General features: G+C 34.1%; 1 protein-coding gene across 8 annotated transcripts in view; it reads left to right on the forward strand.

Moving 5' to 3' along the window:
• The window catches only part of fam110b (family with sequence similarity 110 member B), a 176,081-nt gene that overhangs the window by 54,628 nt on the left and 106,673 nt on the right, over window positions 1-14,780 (forward strand). For 7 of the 8 annotated variants that reach the window (XM_039754539.1, XM_039754546.1, XM_039754545.1 and 4 more), the window contains one exon: window positions 4,043-4,091. The exons of the other annotated variant lie outside the window; for it this stretch is intronic. The gene's annotated coding sequence lies outside the window, so the exon portion shown is untranslated. The remainder of the gene's footprint in view (window positions 1-4,042; window positions 4,092-14,780) is intronic. 8 annotated transcript variants of the gene reach the window in all.

Consider the following 14,780-nt stretch of genomic DNA (forward strand, 5'->3'; position numbering starts at 1 on the left):
CCTTCCATGTCCTCCATGACTTCGCCAGGTCTTTATTATCGAGGCTTTATACCCTGCGTCTTCTCATTAAACTTGTATCTCGCGAATATCTCGTGCTATCTTGCAATGTCCACGGTTTTATTTAATTTTACCCGGCACTTAAAAGTTTCTCTCGCACTTTCGCTGAGTTTGTGCCAAACACTATTCTCTCCCTGACCATCTCATCTTCCTTTGCATAAGCACAGCCCTTAACCAGCAAATTTAACTCCGTTAGAAAGTGATCAAAAATCTCGTTTATACCCTGCGTCCTTTCAGTAAACTTGTATCTCGCGAATATCATATTTGACTTAGGCATGACAAATGCCAGCGGCGGCATGTCTGTGAACTTAATTTAAACTTAAGGTTTACACCTTGCTTTGTTTCCACAGTAGCTGCACTTATTAATATGCTTGTATGTGTCACTCGCTTCATATTCTTTTGCTGCCTTCTCAATTGTGTAATGCGTTTTTTGAACAGGTTTCATTCATTGAAGTGATCACTACCCAAACCGGTACTCGTGAATCTAAGATGTTTAATAGGCTTTCCCGTTATTAAGTTGTGGATTTGCCTGCGAATATTTAGCGGCATCGCGTCTATGAACGTAATTTAAACTTAAGCTTTACACCTTGCTTTCCTATTGATATGTGTACAAAGGCTTGTTCAGCATCAGAGGGTTTCCGCAGTAGCTGCACTTATGAATATGCTAAGCACAGTCCTTCACCCGCGAATATTTACCTTATATGGGCAGGCGCTCAATTATGTGGGAGGTGTGATGATGCGGGACGCAACTCCGCCTCACACGCCAACCGAGCTGCAGGCTATAGCTGTATATATGGACGAAATTAGGTTCCAGTTATGATCGTTACACATAGAATTTCGAAATGAAACCTGCCTAACTTTTGTAAGTAAGCTGTAAGGAATGAGCCTGCCAAATTTCAGCCTTCCACCTACACGGGAAGTTGGAGAATTAGTGATGAGTCAGTCAGTGAGTGAGTAAGTGAGTCAGTCAGTCAGTCAGGGAGGGCTTTGCCTTTTATTAGTGTAGATTATGATCATGTTGAATTGTGATGGAGTTAATAAATATGTTTGTTTTGGTTTTGGATCCAATTTGGTGGGACCAAAAATTTCATTTTTGTGTGTTGTAATTTGCAGTGGCAGAAATGCCTATTTGAAAATTCCCGTTTGTGGATGCCCAAGATGCTTACAATAGAGGTGTCAGCTTGCTTGTTTTAGAGATCCACACATTTAAGATTTTTAGTTTCAGCCTGTGTAGAGAAAGAAAGAGAGTTGCTGGGAGCATGTGCTGATACATCGCGTCACTGCACCCACCACATGACGAACCTCCCAGATTGGGACCTGATTGCATCTGTGCAACAGGTGATATCTCAGCACCACACTGGAACAGTGTGAGGTTTTTTTTTACAGTGGGTGGAGTGCCGATCCTGCCACAAACGCCCAAGTTGCTAGATGCAGATTAATGTCATACCCAGGATGAAGCAATTGCAGGTTAAGGGCCTTGCTCAAGGTCCCAACAGAGTAGAGTCACTTCTGGTATTTACTGAATTCGAACCGGCAACCTTCAATTGCCAACGCAGATTCCTTACCTCCAAGTCACCACTCTGCCCTAGCCTGTGTAGCATCCTAAGAATTCTTGGAATTACTATATATTGTGAATAATTTTTTATATTTTACACTTCAATTTCTACAAAACTTTAATTTCTTTTGGGCTTAAAAGATTTTAGTTTTGGATAATCTATTATTTAAAAATGTCTTTTTTTGTATTTAGACAGCAGTTTATTTTGCTCTTATTTGTTCATCTGCAATGGAGGCCAAATATCATATCACTTGTTGTTTTTTGTCAATAGGATAGACCTGTAGATAAAATTAACATCAAGGTAAATACAGGAAAATGTATCTGAAATTAAAAGGAAGGAATTGCTGATAAAACCAGAAGAGCAAACTAATGAAGTAAGAAAATCATACAGATAATGGCAACTCTCCACCAGTGATGCAACTGGAGGCGTATTTACTTTTTTCATTATTGTATGGAAAAGAAAAAGAGCACATTAATTGGAAGCTGAGCATTTTTTTCTGTTTAGTAGGGAAGGGAACAAGAGAAATTCTGGGAAGGCAAGAGAAAGATCGTTACATGAAATGGTCAGCAGAAGTTTAATAAGGGGATGGCTGTTTTTCCTTGTATATATTATTAAGTTCTAATACAGCTAACCTACCATTAAGGAGAAAATGAACCAGCACAAGTTAAATATCTTTATTGCTAGCCATCGACCCTTGCATTCTAACTTGCTTTATTACCAAATGGAATAATTTACAATATGAGAAGCCTGAGCTTACACTGACTCACTTGTAGAGAAGTGTTGCTCCACATAATGTAAAGTTCTGTTATTAGAAATTAATTTACACTGTACAGAAAATGTCTATATAAATGTTTGATATGGGTCAGGTAGCAGGTTGCTTGTTCTTGGGTCGAGAGTTACAGTTTTTAAAGGTAAAGGTTTATGGATATTTTGCAATTTGGGTTGCGGTGGGTTGCCACAGAATGATGAAGCACTCAACATTGTTCTGATGATCATCCTCAAATGACCAAACTAACAATTATAGTTCATGATTCTCCAAAGTGCATTCCCTTAGCCCTGACAATTGTCTTGCTGTTCAACGGGAAATGGGTCTTGAAGACACAAAAAAGAGCAAGATTGGGTCACAACTAAAAGAGTTTTAAAAACTCTGATCTAGACAAAAGTCCTTATTATGCTGCATTCCAAACAAATTAGTAATTTATTTATCAATGTAATAATTCCCTTAATATGTAATTACTGTATACCGTAAATACCTTATTTTGCACACATCCTTACTTATTGGATAGGGTGAGTAGAATATCTCAGGGATGTGATGTTCACACTGCATTTGTAAAGCTGTGGCAATGTATAAGTCGGTCATCCACCTTTGTAAACTGTAGCTGAAAACCACACACATCAGTCTGGTTAAAACTGGGGTCAACGGTAAGTAGGCTAGAGCCTGGATTGGAGAGCTTGTGTGAAAGGTGGATTATCACTTTGAAATCCATCTGGACAAGTTATACTGAAGATCAATTGCAACCAGACTGAAATGAAAAACTCAATTTAAGAAGAAACACTGCAAAATATTAATACAATTGTAGGAAAGTATAGTTGGCATACTTTTGAAAACACATTTTTACAGCAAGCAATCAGTGATTTGATTATTGTAGTTGCATTAGACTCTGTGTATGATCTTCTTTAAAAAAATGTTAGATGTTTCTGTTGTTTTGTACTGTGTGTTTTTGCTTTCGTTTTTCTTTAAGAAATATTTGTGAAGTATGTAGATGAATACATTATTTTAAATTACTGTGATGTTTTGAAAACCCAAATCCCTAATATACTTAGGAGTCCGAAAATGAACACCTGAATTTGCAACAGCTTACCCAAACTCTATCAAAGCACTACTGTTCTTTACTGCAAGTCATTGATAGGTGCTGGCACTCCATATAACAATTCAAGGAGGCATCTGTTTTTTATCTGTAGCTGTCTTTGTCCTTTCTTGGATTGTATCCCATTTAATCCGCTATGAGACTCTTTGTAAGCACCCTTTTTCCAAATAATAATATGGTTCCCTTTTATCATTGTAAACTTAGACCAAGCTAAGATAAACAAATCAAAATATGTATTTTAATTTCCACCAAATAATTCTATTTTTCATTTCACTCACTTAAGTTTGCATTTTAAAAGCACATTCATTGTTTATGGAAGCTAAGAGAATATGGCCCTGCAAAAACTAGCAAAACATTCCTTGTGATGTCATACGGTGATTAACAGGAAAAAGTCAAGAGGAATTAGGATAATACTGCATGATGAGGTTATTGGCTCTAAATCTACTACAACCGATTACAAGATGCAGACATCCAGCAAAGCCATGCTTTAGTTTACTGTGTTTCGTAAAATGAAGGATTCAAATAATGTGTACTGTTATCTTGTGCTTTCTTTTTCACCAGATCTGGAAATGTTATGTCAGAGTACACCCGGCTGCAGACTCCAAAGTCCGTAAGTAAATTTTTAATGCCATACTCTGTGTGAAATCTAAATGGAGGAAGGGGGGATAACGCCTTAAAGCCACTTAATAGGACCTTTTTCAGACAGGCTAGCTGCATTAAATATTCTTTTGAGAAAGACTTGTTTTGCATGCATTGGTTTGTTATCTACTGCCGCTATCAACATAGAGATGTTTTAGATCCTTTTGTTAATGCAGAGTCAAATATGTAAATTTTTTTTTGATATCTCACTCTAAGTAATTTCTCTCTTTGGAGAGATTAAGCAAAATATTTTTGGGGAAGGTTTATACTATTAACTGTGCTTTGAAGCATACAAGCAGTGCTTGATTAAATAGTGCACATTTGCATGATCATTCTTTATGGATGCATTTTAACCTCAGCCCCTTATCCTTTTATGCAATGCAGTTATGACAGTCTTAAATGCACTTCTGGTTTAATTTGCATGCTTTCATAATATTTGAGTAACTCAGATGTGTATTTTTGTTTTTCTTATAAGAACCCAGTATATGAGTTTCTTTTACTGTTTTAACTATCAGAATAAAGCCATCTTATTTACAGTGTAATGTGGTGTGGAGTTTAGCAGATTTAATGCATTATATTCTTCTACTTTCAATTTGTTTGGCACAATAAGCATTTTAACTTAAATATTCTTCATTATTTTAACATTTTATAAAGACCTTACCGATTATAAATTATTTTATATATATATATATATATATATATATATATATATATATATATATATATATATATATATATATATATATATATATATATATATAGATAATAGATAAATACAAACACTGTTTAACACCCACAGATCATAAGGGTTGATTCCAGGTACAGCAAGTTGCATATTTCAGACATTTGACCACTTTCCACAAAAAATGCAAATCTTTTCTTGAAAAAATATCCATTTTGTCTAATTTGGAGATGGCAGTCAATGACTGAGATGACATCTGTCTTACTAAGAACCTTAAAATTAGTAACTTCTATTGTGAAATATTCTTCTGTATGTTATATTTAAAAGCCTACAGTTAGTGTTGGCTAACACTGAAATTTACAAGTTTTGATATTATGATCATTACACACAGTACACATACAGTAAAAATTTAGATTATTTCATGATTGTTTACCTGTGGGGTCATTTCACTTGTGGGATTGCTATGGAGTGTGTTTGTAAATACTTAATCTGCTGATTACTATTAATATGTGATCATATATCTGCTGCAGGACTTTAAGCTGATCAGCCTCTGTCATGCTAAAAAATGTTAGATAAAGGACGGTGTCAAGTCAGATCTATAATTTAGAATTACGGCTTGACCGATGGGGCCAAGTGTATGCTGTAGTTGGTTAGGCAATGCTGATCCTTACAGGTAAGGATATTCTGCATAATTTCCTAGTCCCTTATATGAACTGCATCTGCTACAATGAAAGGTAAAAGTATATCTTCTAGCAACAGTTGATGTTTTTATTACCAGTCAAACTAGAAAGGCCTGAAAGGGTGACAATGTGTCATATCCTCCAATAATCTTTACCAATGTAAAATTTTACTTGTTGTGTTTGTGTCCAGTTCATGAACATATCTACTCCATTCAAACAAATAGATTGCCCATGATTAAAATGCTATAAATGAAGATTTTATTTAGAAAACCCTTTGCTTATTTAACACCAGTGTTGGGGGATATTGGGATGCAGTATAAAGTTTGAGTTTGAATTTTAAATGGAGCTTACTCTGTAAATAACACATACTACATTGTCTTCATATTATTAGCATGTAATACTTTTGAATAGTATTACAAAAGTATTTTGTGGCAAAAATTATTTTTTTTATTTATCATCAAAAGTCTGGCTGATATATTTTGACAGTTCAGTGTTACTTAAGGGACTTGACTGAAGACTCTTAGGCTGTAAAACTAAAATTCCACTTGGTTCACCGGGTGAAAAATGATCTGTTTTTTACACCATTAGGTGACATTCAAAAGAAGATGTTTATTATAGTAAAGTGTACATAAAATAAGTCTTTGCCAGGTAAGTGAAGAGCCCTTCTTTAAGTGAGAATGTTAATTATCACAATGCCCCAGTTTCTATCATGTTAATCTGCAGTAGTTATTCTGATACAGCATAGCAAAACAGCTAATATTGCATTAAATAGTATAGCTTGGTCATCATATAAATACATTTCAGGTAAAACAATTGTCATATAGACCAATCAAAAATATTTAAATACAAAAAGAGATGTTTTTGTTTTTAACTTATTTAATCTTCCTTCCCACATTCCCAGAAGTTTGCCTCACCCATACCTGAAACTCCTGGGTCTCCTTGAAAGATATGTATTTGCAGTGTATCATATAGCATACCCTGCACCCCCATATGGTATAGTGATCTATATCTTTGAATTAAGTAATCCACAAAAAATACCCCCTGAGGACACATTTTGTGCAAAATAGTTGCCAGATGCACACCTCAAGAATTCTCCTGGTATGCCTGAAAAGTTTTCTCAGATTGTACGTCATGATCTTTGAGTAATGGTGCTGATGGAAAGACAGCATGAAAAATAGAAAGACTATTTTTTATTATTAGAAAGTGTATCAACAGCTTAATGCCACTTTATTACTTAACATGGTTCTGTTTTTTATAGTAATATACTGTAAGTATGAAGTTAAAAAGCACTCTGTGAAATTTATTACTCAGACATTATAGTATTTTTCAATATGTTGGTAAATTTACAGCAGAATCTTGATAACTCATTTTGCAGTGACCCATAGTCTTAATTTTGTTTGTCTGATTTACTTAGGGGAAGCACAGTGGTGTATTTATTAGTGCTGAGCCTTTATAGCACCAAGAGACTGGTTTTATATTGTAGTCTGCTCCCTGTGTGAAGATTGCATATTCTTTTTCTTCCATATCCTAAAAACAGCATGTGTTAGGTTAATTGAGATTCAAAACTGGCCCTGTTTCGAGAGAGAGAGAGAGAATATACAGGTAATATTACCAGCTTTGCACTATTAGCTAGTTCAGAATTGGTGCCAATGTTGTGCCTAATGCTTGTGGGATATACACCAGTGCCCTAAGAACTCTGAATTGGAAAAACTGGGTTTGAATTATGTTATAAATATTAATTATGTGCCTTTTTATTTAGGTGTATTTTTATAATTCTAAATAAATTTTCTTGCAGCTCAAAGAGTAATTGTGTTATTTAAGCAAAAAAGAATCTGGTTTATGCTCTTTTCTTCTCTTCCTCCCTTTCCGGTAATATAATTTATGGCAGGGATTACTATGCAGGTGGAAGAGGGCTGCAGTGGCTGCAGGCTGTCACCATAACCAGAATTTTATTTAGAGAGCAGCATGTGTCTTTCATTGAAGTCTGGGTTAAATTAACTTCTTGTTTACTAGTTTCTGTTCTTCTCAGGCTGGGGTGTTCTGTCTCAGATTTGTAAGACCATAGTGACTACAGATTTTCATTTGAGATTAAGCCTTGTTTTGAAATTAATTATTTGGTTAATTGGATTGTGATGTTATTGACGAAAAGTTAATTGAAGTTAATAAAATATACATTAGTGTTGTCTTGGTAAATATTTTAGTAACACATAAGAAATATATAAGAAAGGACAGAGAGATTGCTTTCTTTTAAAGTGGGAACTGAAATCCTTTATGTGTTCTATAACTCTGTCATAGCCAGTGCAGTTTTCTACACTATAGTGTGTCTGGCCAGTAACATTATTTAAGGAGAAATCTAGATTAAGAAAGCAGGTTTGCTTGTGAGATACATTCTCGACTCTCTGGAGGTAGTGGCGGAGAAGAAAGTGAAGACAAAAAAACATGGCCATTATGAACAATGCTACACATACTCTCAGTGACACACTCTCATTGAGTACTTTTAGTGAAAAAATTATTCAAATGAAATATTTCAAGGAAAGTTGTTGGGATTCCTTTATACCTATATAGGCAAAAGTTGTTTTTATAATACTTAACTGAGACTGCATTATAAACTTTTACCAAGTAAGAAGTTTTCTTCTTTTTTGTAAATCTTTGTGTATATTTGAGAGGGGTAGTAGTTTTTGTTTGTTATAATATTTTTTGTGCTTCTCTAAAAAGCTAAATAAATGAAGTTCTGTCAGTCTGTCGTCTTTCTTTACATATGTCTGTTGTCTTTCTTTACATATGTCTGTCTGTCTATTATTATGCCTTTTGTTAAATGAAACCTTAAACCCCATTTCCCTAACTAATTATTGCCATTGTCATGTCTTTCGGTCTGCATGTAACACGTTAACTTCCAGAGGATCGATTTTTGTTGAAATTGGTTGCAATTTTTAACTACACTACGTAATATTCTGAAGTGCTGTTTAAAAGATATATTTTAGTAACAAGTACTCTACTAACGCATTCTGTCATCGCCGCTATTTTTGAATTTCACCTCACTGTTTCAAAAATATTTATTAAATATATATGCTCCAACTTTCAAAGCATTTAACTAAGCCTAGAACTCACCTAATTGCTATACCATGCATACATTTTCTGTATTGCTTCATTTATCTTAACGCTTGTAGTGTTTTGGATTGACCTTACAGTGGTCTCGCTTCAGTAAAGTAGCCTTACTTAAGTACCCACAGCCTGTTTCTTAGCATGAAAAAAACAGACATTGAAATAATGATCATTTTCCACTTTGTGCCAGAACATTCCAGTCTTTTTTGTTCATTTCTAAAACCAGAACATTTTTGTGATTCATATTAAATGTTATCAAAACAAATCATTTATCTTGCTCATGTTGGAATGTTCATGGTAATATAGTAAAATAAAAAAACTACAATTTAAAGACAGAATAGTTAATTATTTAATAAATATTTCATGTAAGTAAACATTAATGCATATTTTTATTTATACAGTATATAGCTTTTATCATTATGATCCTGGTTATATGAACTTTATAATTTTATGATACGTTTTTGGCACGGGGCATAGGTAAGCCGCTTGGTTAGTGTCTCACAGTGAAGCAGAAATTTCAGGTACAAGCAAACAGCAATGTCTAAAATTGTATGCTGTAAGCTTTCCACAATATAAATTTGCTTCTATAGTGTAATTTTTAAAATGTTGTTTTGTTTTTGAGTAACACAGAACAGAGTATACCAAAAACAAAATTATGTGGAGTGTTTTCTAAAAACCTAACCAAGTATGAATGCCAGTTATGTTTACTTAAGATAGACAATGACCACATTTTTGTATTTGAGAGTGTGCTGTTTAAAATGAATTATGTTTTTTTTTGGTGTCATTTAAAATGAATAATCATTAAAACAGATTATTGACTTACACATGATAACCTCAAACTGAATTGCTGGATCTCATTTTGCCATAGTGGCTACAGTTAGCATATTTTTGCATAGTGATATGTTTAGGGTAGAGTATGAACCGTCTTTAACCTGCTTAATTTAGGTGATTTTTTGTGAATGTTTCAAGCAATGCAGTACTTAATATATGGCATAAAGTGGACATTGCAGCATGACCTTAAGAAAACTGTAACCTTACCAGTATATTCTGTTGAGTTAAGCAATAGCTTGATACCTTAGCATATATTGTACCTTGCAGTGACTTAAGCCTTTGTCATGATAAGGTTTCATATATCCACTCTCCTTTGCAATTGTCAGATTGGTGCTATTTTGTGTCCTGTCATTGGATTTAGAAGTACAATATTTTACAATCTTATTACCTGACAAAAGCTCAACAGGCTTTTTTAAATACAGTTGGTTTTTTCAGAATATTTTCAAATTTTATCTAGAAGGAAAAAGAACTATATTTTTCCTTAGAATAGTGCTTGTTTAAAGCATATATATTAGCAATCTTTTTCAGTTACTTGTGCTTTTGCCAGATAACCTTGTGTAATTTGCTATGAATTATGGTATCCTTTAGTGTTTACCTTCCCATTTCCACTTAAATTTTGTACACAAAGGTTTTTAGTAAGCTTGTGAAAATCTGGTCCAAAAGGAAAACTAAGGTCATACTAAGGAAATGGTTAATTATAATTTTGAAGATTCTATGAAATGAAACAAAGTAGATTGTAGCAATCAAGGTTCAAGGAGAAAAAGTCAAGTTAATGCCAGAAAAATCTTAATTTATCTAGATGTACTAGTAATTATACTAAGGAGCTGTTCATGTAAAATACATTTGCCCTCAGCTGAAATACTTCATTTTGACTTTAAAAAAGATGAACTAAGAATTCATCATGTGATACCATGGTATACATGTCTTTAGTTCAAGGGGTCTCTTTCCCAAACAACTATATTTATCTTTGTTGCTCAGCTTTGAATGAAAAATGTAATTACTGTACTTGAGGTAAAATATTTTGATGAATGTGTTTTGTATACAACTGCTTCCTAATATATCCTCTATAATTTAGTCTTGTCATTTTGTATAATGACTTTCTAAGATAAATAGCATACCTTAACATTGTTCTTGTTGCGAGATGTTTCAGATAATAGAATACACAGAATTTGTAAATCACTTTTTAACAGTTCATTTGTTATTTTAACTTTGTCTTTTCTTTACAACTCATCTTATTCTTATTATTCACATTAGGCTATCTTGAGAATGTTCTTTGCTTTCAAATGAAATTTCATCATTTATGCAGTCATTTTATATAAAGTGCAATACTATGCTTGCTCATAATTATTATATGTTTTTCCCCATTCTATAGTATAATTTTCCACTGCCAGAAGTACCCATCAATACCACATTCATTTTATGAATCAGGTTTTTCCATTTCAAGGTTTTTTGGGGAGTCAGAGCTCAACCTAACAGCATCAGGTGCATGGTGGAAGCAGCAAAAGAATGGAGTACCAGTGCATACGAGTATATACCTATGCTTAGGTATATCAACACTTATGTTACTACCTGTGGAAAATGAACCATACCTCTAGAAATTACACATGAACTCAGGGTGAATAAAGAAAATGTCAGTTTGAAGGTGAGGGAACCAAAAAAAACAAATTGCAAAATTGTGTCATAATGAAATGTGCCCACAGCTTATCTTGGTTGTATAATTTCCACCTACACAACATAGAGTAAATAATGCCAGTGCTTGAAATGAGATAATCAGCCATTTGTAAAATCCAAAGAGAAAATAACTCATTTTCTTACCAAAGACTTATAACAGTAAGTAATGTGACATTTATCATTAGAAAAATAGTGTATGCCATGGCCATGAGATACATTTTTTTTTTTTTCCATTTTCTAATAACATATCATGGGATCTGTTGAAAACAAGCCTAGATTGACAATAGCACCCCTGTTTTTGAATTCATTCAAGGTCTTCTATACTAACTTTGGGTTAATAAAACCTTTTTTTAACCCTAAGTTGGACGTTATGCTGAAAATCATAAGAATATCTTAGAAAGACGTCAAACATCATAGCTGTACCATGCTAGCTCAGTTCCAGATTTGTGTAAAGTTGGTATATTCTTGTGGGGACCGTCTTTAGGAATTTTGATGTTTTCTCATTGTCCAAATATATATAGTACAGTTATTATGCTTGACAAAGTTTGTCCAAAAGAAGTAAATCTGCCTTCCAATAAGTGAAACAAATAACCATTATTTTATATAGTATGTTTCCAAAAAGAGAAACAACTATAGTTGTTTGCATGTGTTTATCTGAGTCATTTTACCCTGCTCATCCTCAATTCAGAGTCCTTCAGTCTGGTAATTAGTGTAACTTAAATAAATTAAGATCAGGACCTACCGGATTACATAGATAGACTTTAAGATCTTGGCTTTGTCTTCTGCATCAATTTAATGATTATGTCCTGATTGTGTTTTTGTTAAATTTCTTGTTTGTGATCTGTTAGGGAATGCTGATTACTGCTTACTTTATGTTTATGTTAATATTAATGATTTTTTTTAATATAAATATCACCAAAACAAATATGATTATGTTGCTGTGGCAGTAAGGAACTTACTTACTCACTTAGAGGTTATAGTGTATGCAGGTAAAATTGTGTATTTAAGGTCACACTTAATGAAAGACCAGGATTTAACCAGCAAATGTGACATTTTATGCAATAACTTGGCTAGGAGGCCGAACATCATACAGGCGTATTCTAGCTTTTTGGTGTTTTACACTGTTACATTCTTTAGTTATCTAAGACCTTGAATTATATAAGCAGATTTGAACATGCATTATTATTTGATTTATGTTAAACTATATGATGTGTTTGATGTTTTCAGTACATAGATGAACTCTTTCAATAAATTAATACTTGCATTTTGAGTGGAACATTGGATAAGCAGTGAGTTTGCAACATAGTATTGCTGTAAAGTATCTCAGTGAGAGTTAACTGACTTTTAGTAAAACTATAGTTAGAACATCTACCTAAATTTATTTTTACAGTTTCTGTTCCATAATAATTTACATTTCTTGTTAGTACTTTAACATCTCTTCTTTATTGGTGACTCTTATTTCCATGACAGAGGATGCACTATGGTACAGTATATACCTGTATGTTTTGATACAGCAATACTGATTATTTCTTTCCAGCTTAAGCACTCTTTATTCCTGGTACAGCTCCTTTGTGGGTATGTATGTATGTCAGACATTATTAAAATATGCTGTATGCCAGCAATTTCTGTGAAGTAATTGAAGGAGCTTACACTTGCGAGTTTAGCATTTCTATTTAAATTTGGTAAGAGAAACTGATTATTACTATCAGCTATGGTAATACCAATAACTAGAAATTCCTATGCTGATATGTTTCTTAGCTTTAATCAGTAAGATTTATTCATGTCCTTTTCTCCTAAGGAACAGGGGCAATTCTTTATTCTGAAGTCTTTACTGTTTAGAGCCCACACATGTTGTAGAAAAAAGGAAAGAATGATGAACCCTATTTATTTATTTCTGTATGTATGTATGTATGTATGTATGTATGTATGTATGTATGTCCAGATAAGTTTCTGTCTCTTGGTTGTACATTATGGTAGATGGGTACCAGTGTCTGTCTTGGAAATTTCACATGGTAATCCTCTTTTGTTAGCATAAGCCATATTTTCTGAAAGCTGGTGATCAGTGAGCTTGAATCTGTTCTTTTTTACAGAATTTCTGTGTTGCACATGCACCTCACTGTTCTTCAGTGAGTCTAGACTCAATGCAGCACCAATGTTTAACTGCTACAGACTGTCTTTTGCTTCTATAGTAAGTCATTAGATTACTCTTTGAAGAAGAAGAGTCACTTAAATGTTTGTTGCAAGCCAGACCTTAGGCAATAAAGAGTTTACTGAAGCAAGCAGATGCTGGCCCAGGCCAAGATATGACACAGGGTGAGAGTAGTGAGCTAATGGTTACACTGAGTTATAATGGAAGGAGTGGGCATTTTGTCATTGGCTTCTTGGGTATACACAGCCCAAGCCCAAATTATAATTACTGCAAAAGTTTGCCTGACAAAGTTAACATGGTTGAGTTACAGACATTTTACTCCTTAACCAAGGTGACATAATGTCTATTACAGGATTTGTAAGAATGTCATTTGACTATGATTGATACCATCTAATAGGGGTATTGCAGACCTTCCATGACTGTTCTCTTCCACAGAAAATGTCTTTCCTTGGTTTCCTAAAAAGAATTTCTTAGTTGGTGTTGGTTTGATGTCAAGTTTCACTGGAACTGTAGTTCAGGCATGTAGCTGCAACAGAGTTTTATTGTGCTGTGACAAAGAAAAGAGAGCTTTGCCCACACTTCACAAGATTTGGATTTTAAGCAAATTCAGTGGGTGCCTTTTAAATAACTTTTTATTATTATTTTGAAAACTAAATGAAAACTAACCTAGTCAGTATGGATTAGCTGTTTTGGTAAAATTGGAAAGTCACCTATCACATCCATTATTATTTCTGTTTTTATGTCTTCCAATCAATGACATGTCAAAACAAAGACATGGTGACTTGCTGGGTCTTGATGAGTTTGCTAAACAACTTTAACAGAGCCAATCTGTCCAGTGCTGTTAATAATACACCAGCAAAAGCTGCTAACACTAGCTCTGCAGACAATAGATTACAAGACATTGACCTGTCAGCTGAGTCTGATGGCAGAATTTGTCTGCTGACCATGTTACAGTCCACAGAGGAGCAGGCTGATGCTACCCTATGCAGCATCTGCACAGATGCACCAGCAGACACTGTGAGCTAGCACAAAGGAAAGTTTGAAAGGAGTGTATCTCATTGCTGTTCATCAGAAATTAATGCAAAGATCCTTCTGCTTTCTAAAAAGAGTACAGAAGGCTGAGGAGCAGATTAATGCAGGAAGTAAACAGTCATTCACATAAGATTTTGCAGAAACCTATAAAGACAGCAACAGTATATTATGTAAAAAGGCAATTGAAAACATAGGTGAAGTACATTAAATTTCTCCCAACAAAGAAAATTGAAACTAACACTATTTAACTTCATCAAATTTTGGTTCCTTTTGAGTTCTGTGCTACAGTATGTCAGTATAGCTTATTTATTTTTTAAGACCTCTCCCATCTCACACCTTCCACCAAAATACTTTAGAGTAAGCTCCCCTAAATACCACTATGTCATTTGAACCCTGTTTGCATATTTTTTTTAAATAATCCAGCAAATACCAGTTTAGTCTGACCCTATTCAAATGGTGGCCAGTGAGCCTCATGTGGTCCAGAAGCAACCCACGAGTGGCCCAGCCCATTGG

This window comes from Polypterus senegalus, chromosome 5 (assembly GCF_016835505.1).
Source record: "Polypterus senegalus isolate Bchr_013 chromosome 5, ASM1683550v1, whole genome shotgun sequence".
Classification (NCBI taxonomy): Eukaryota; Metazoa; Chordata; class Cladistia; order Polypteriformes; family Polypteridae; genus Polypterus; species Polypterus senegalus.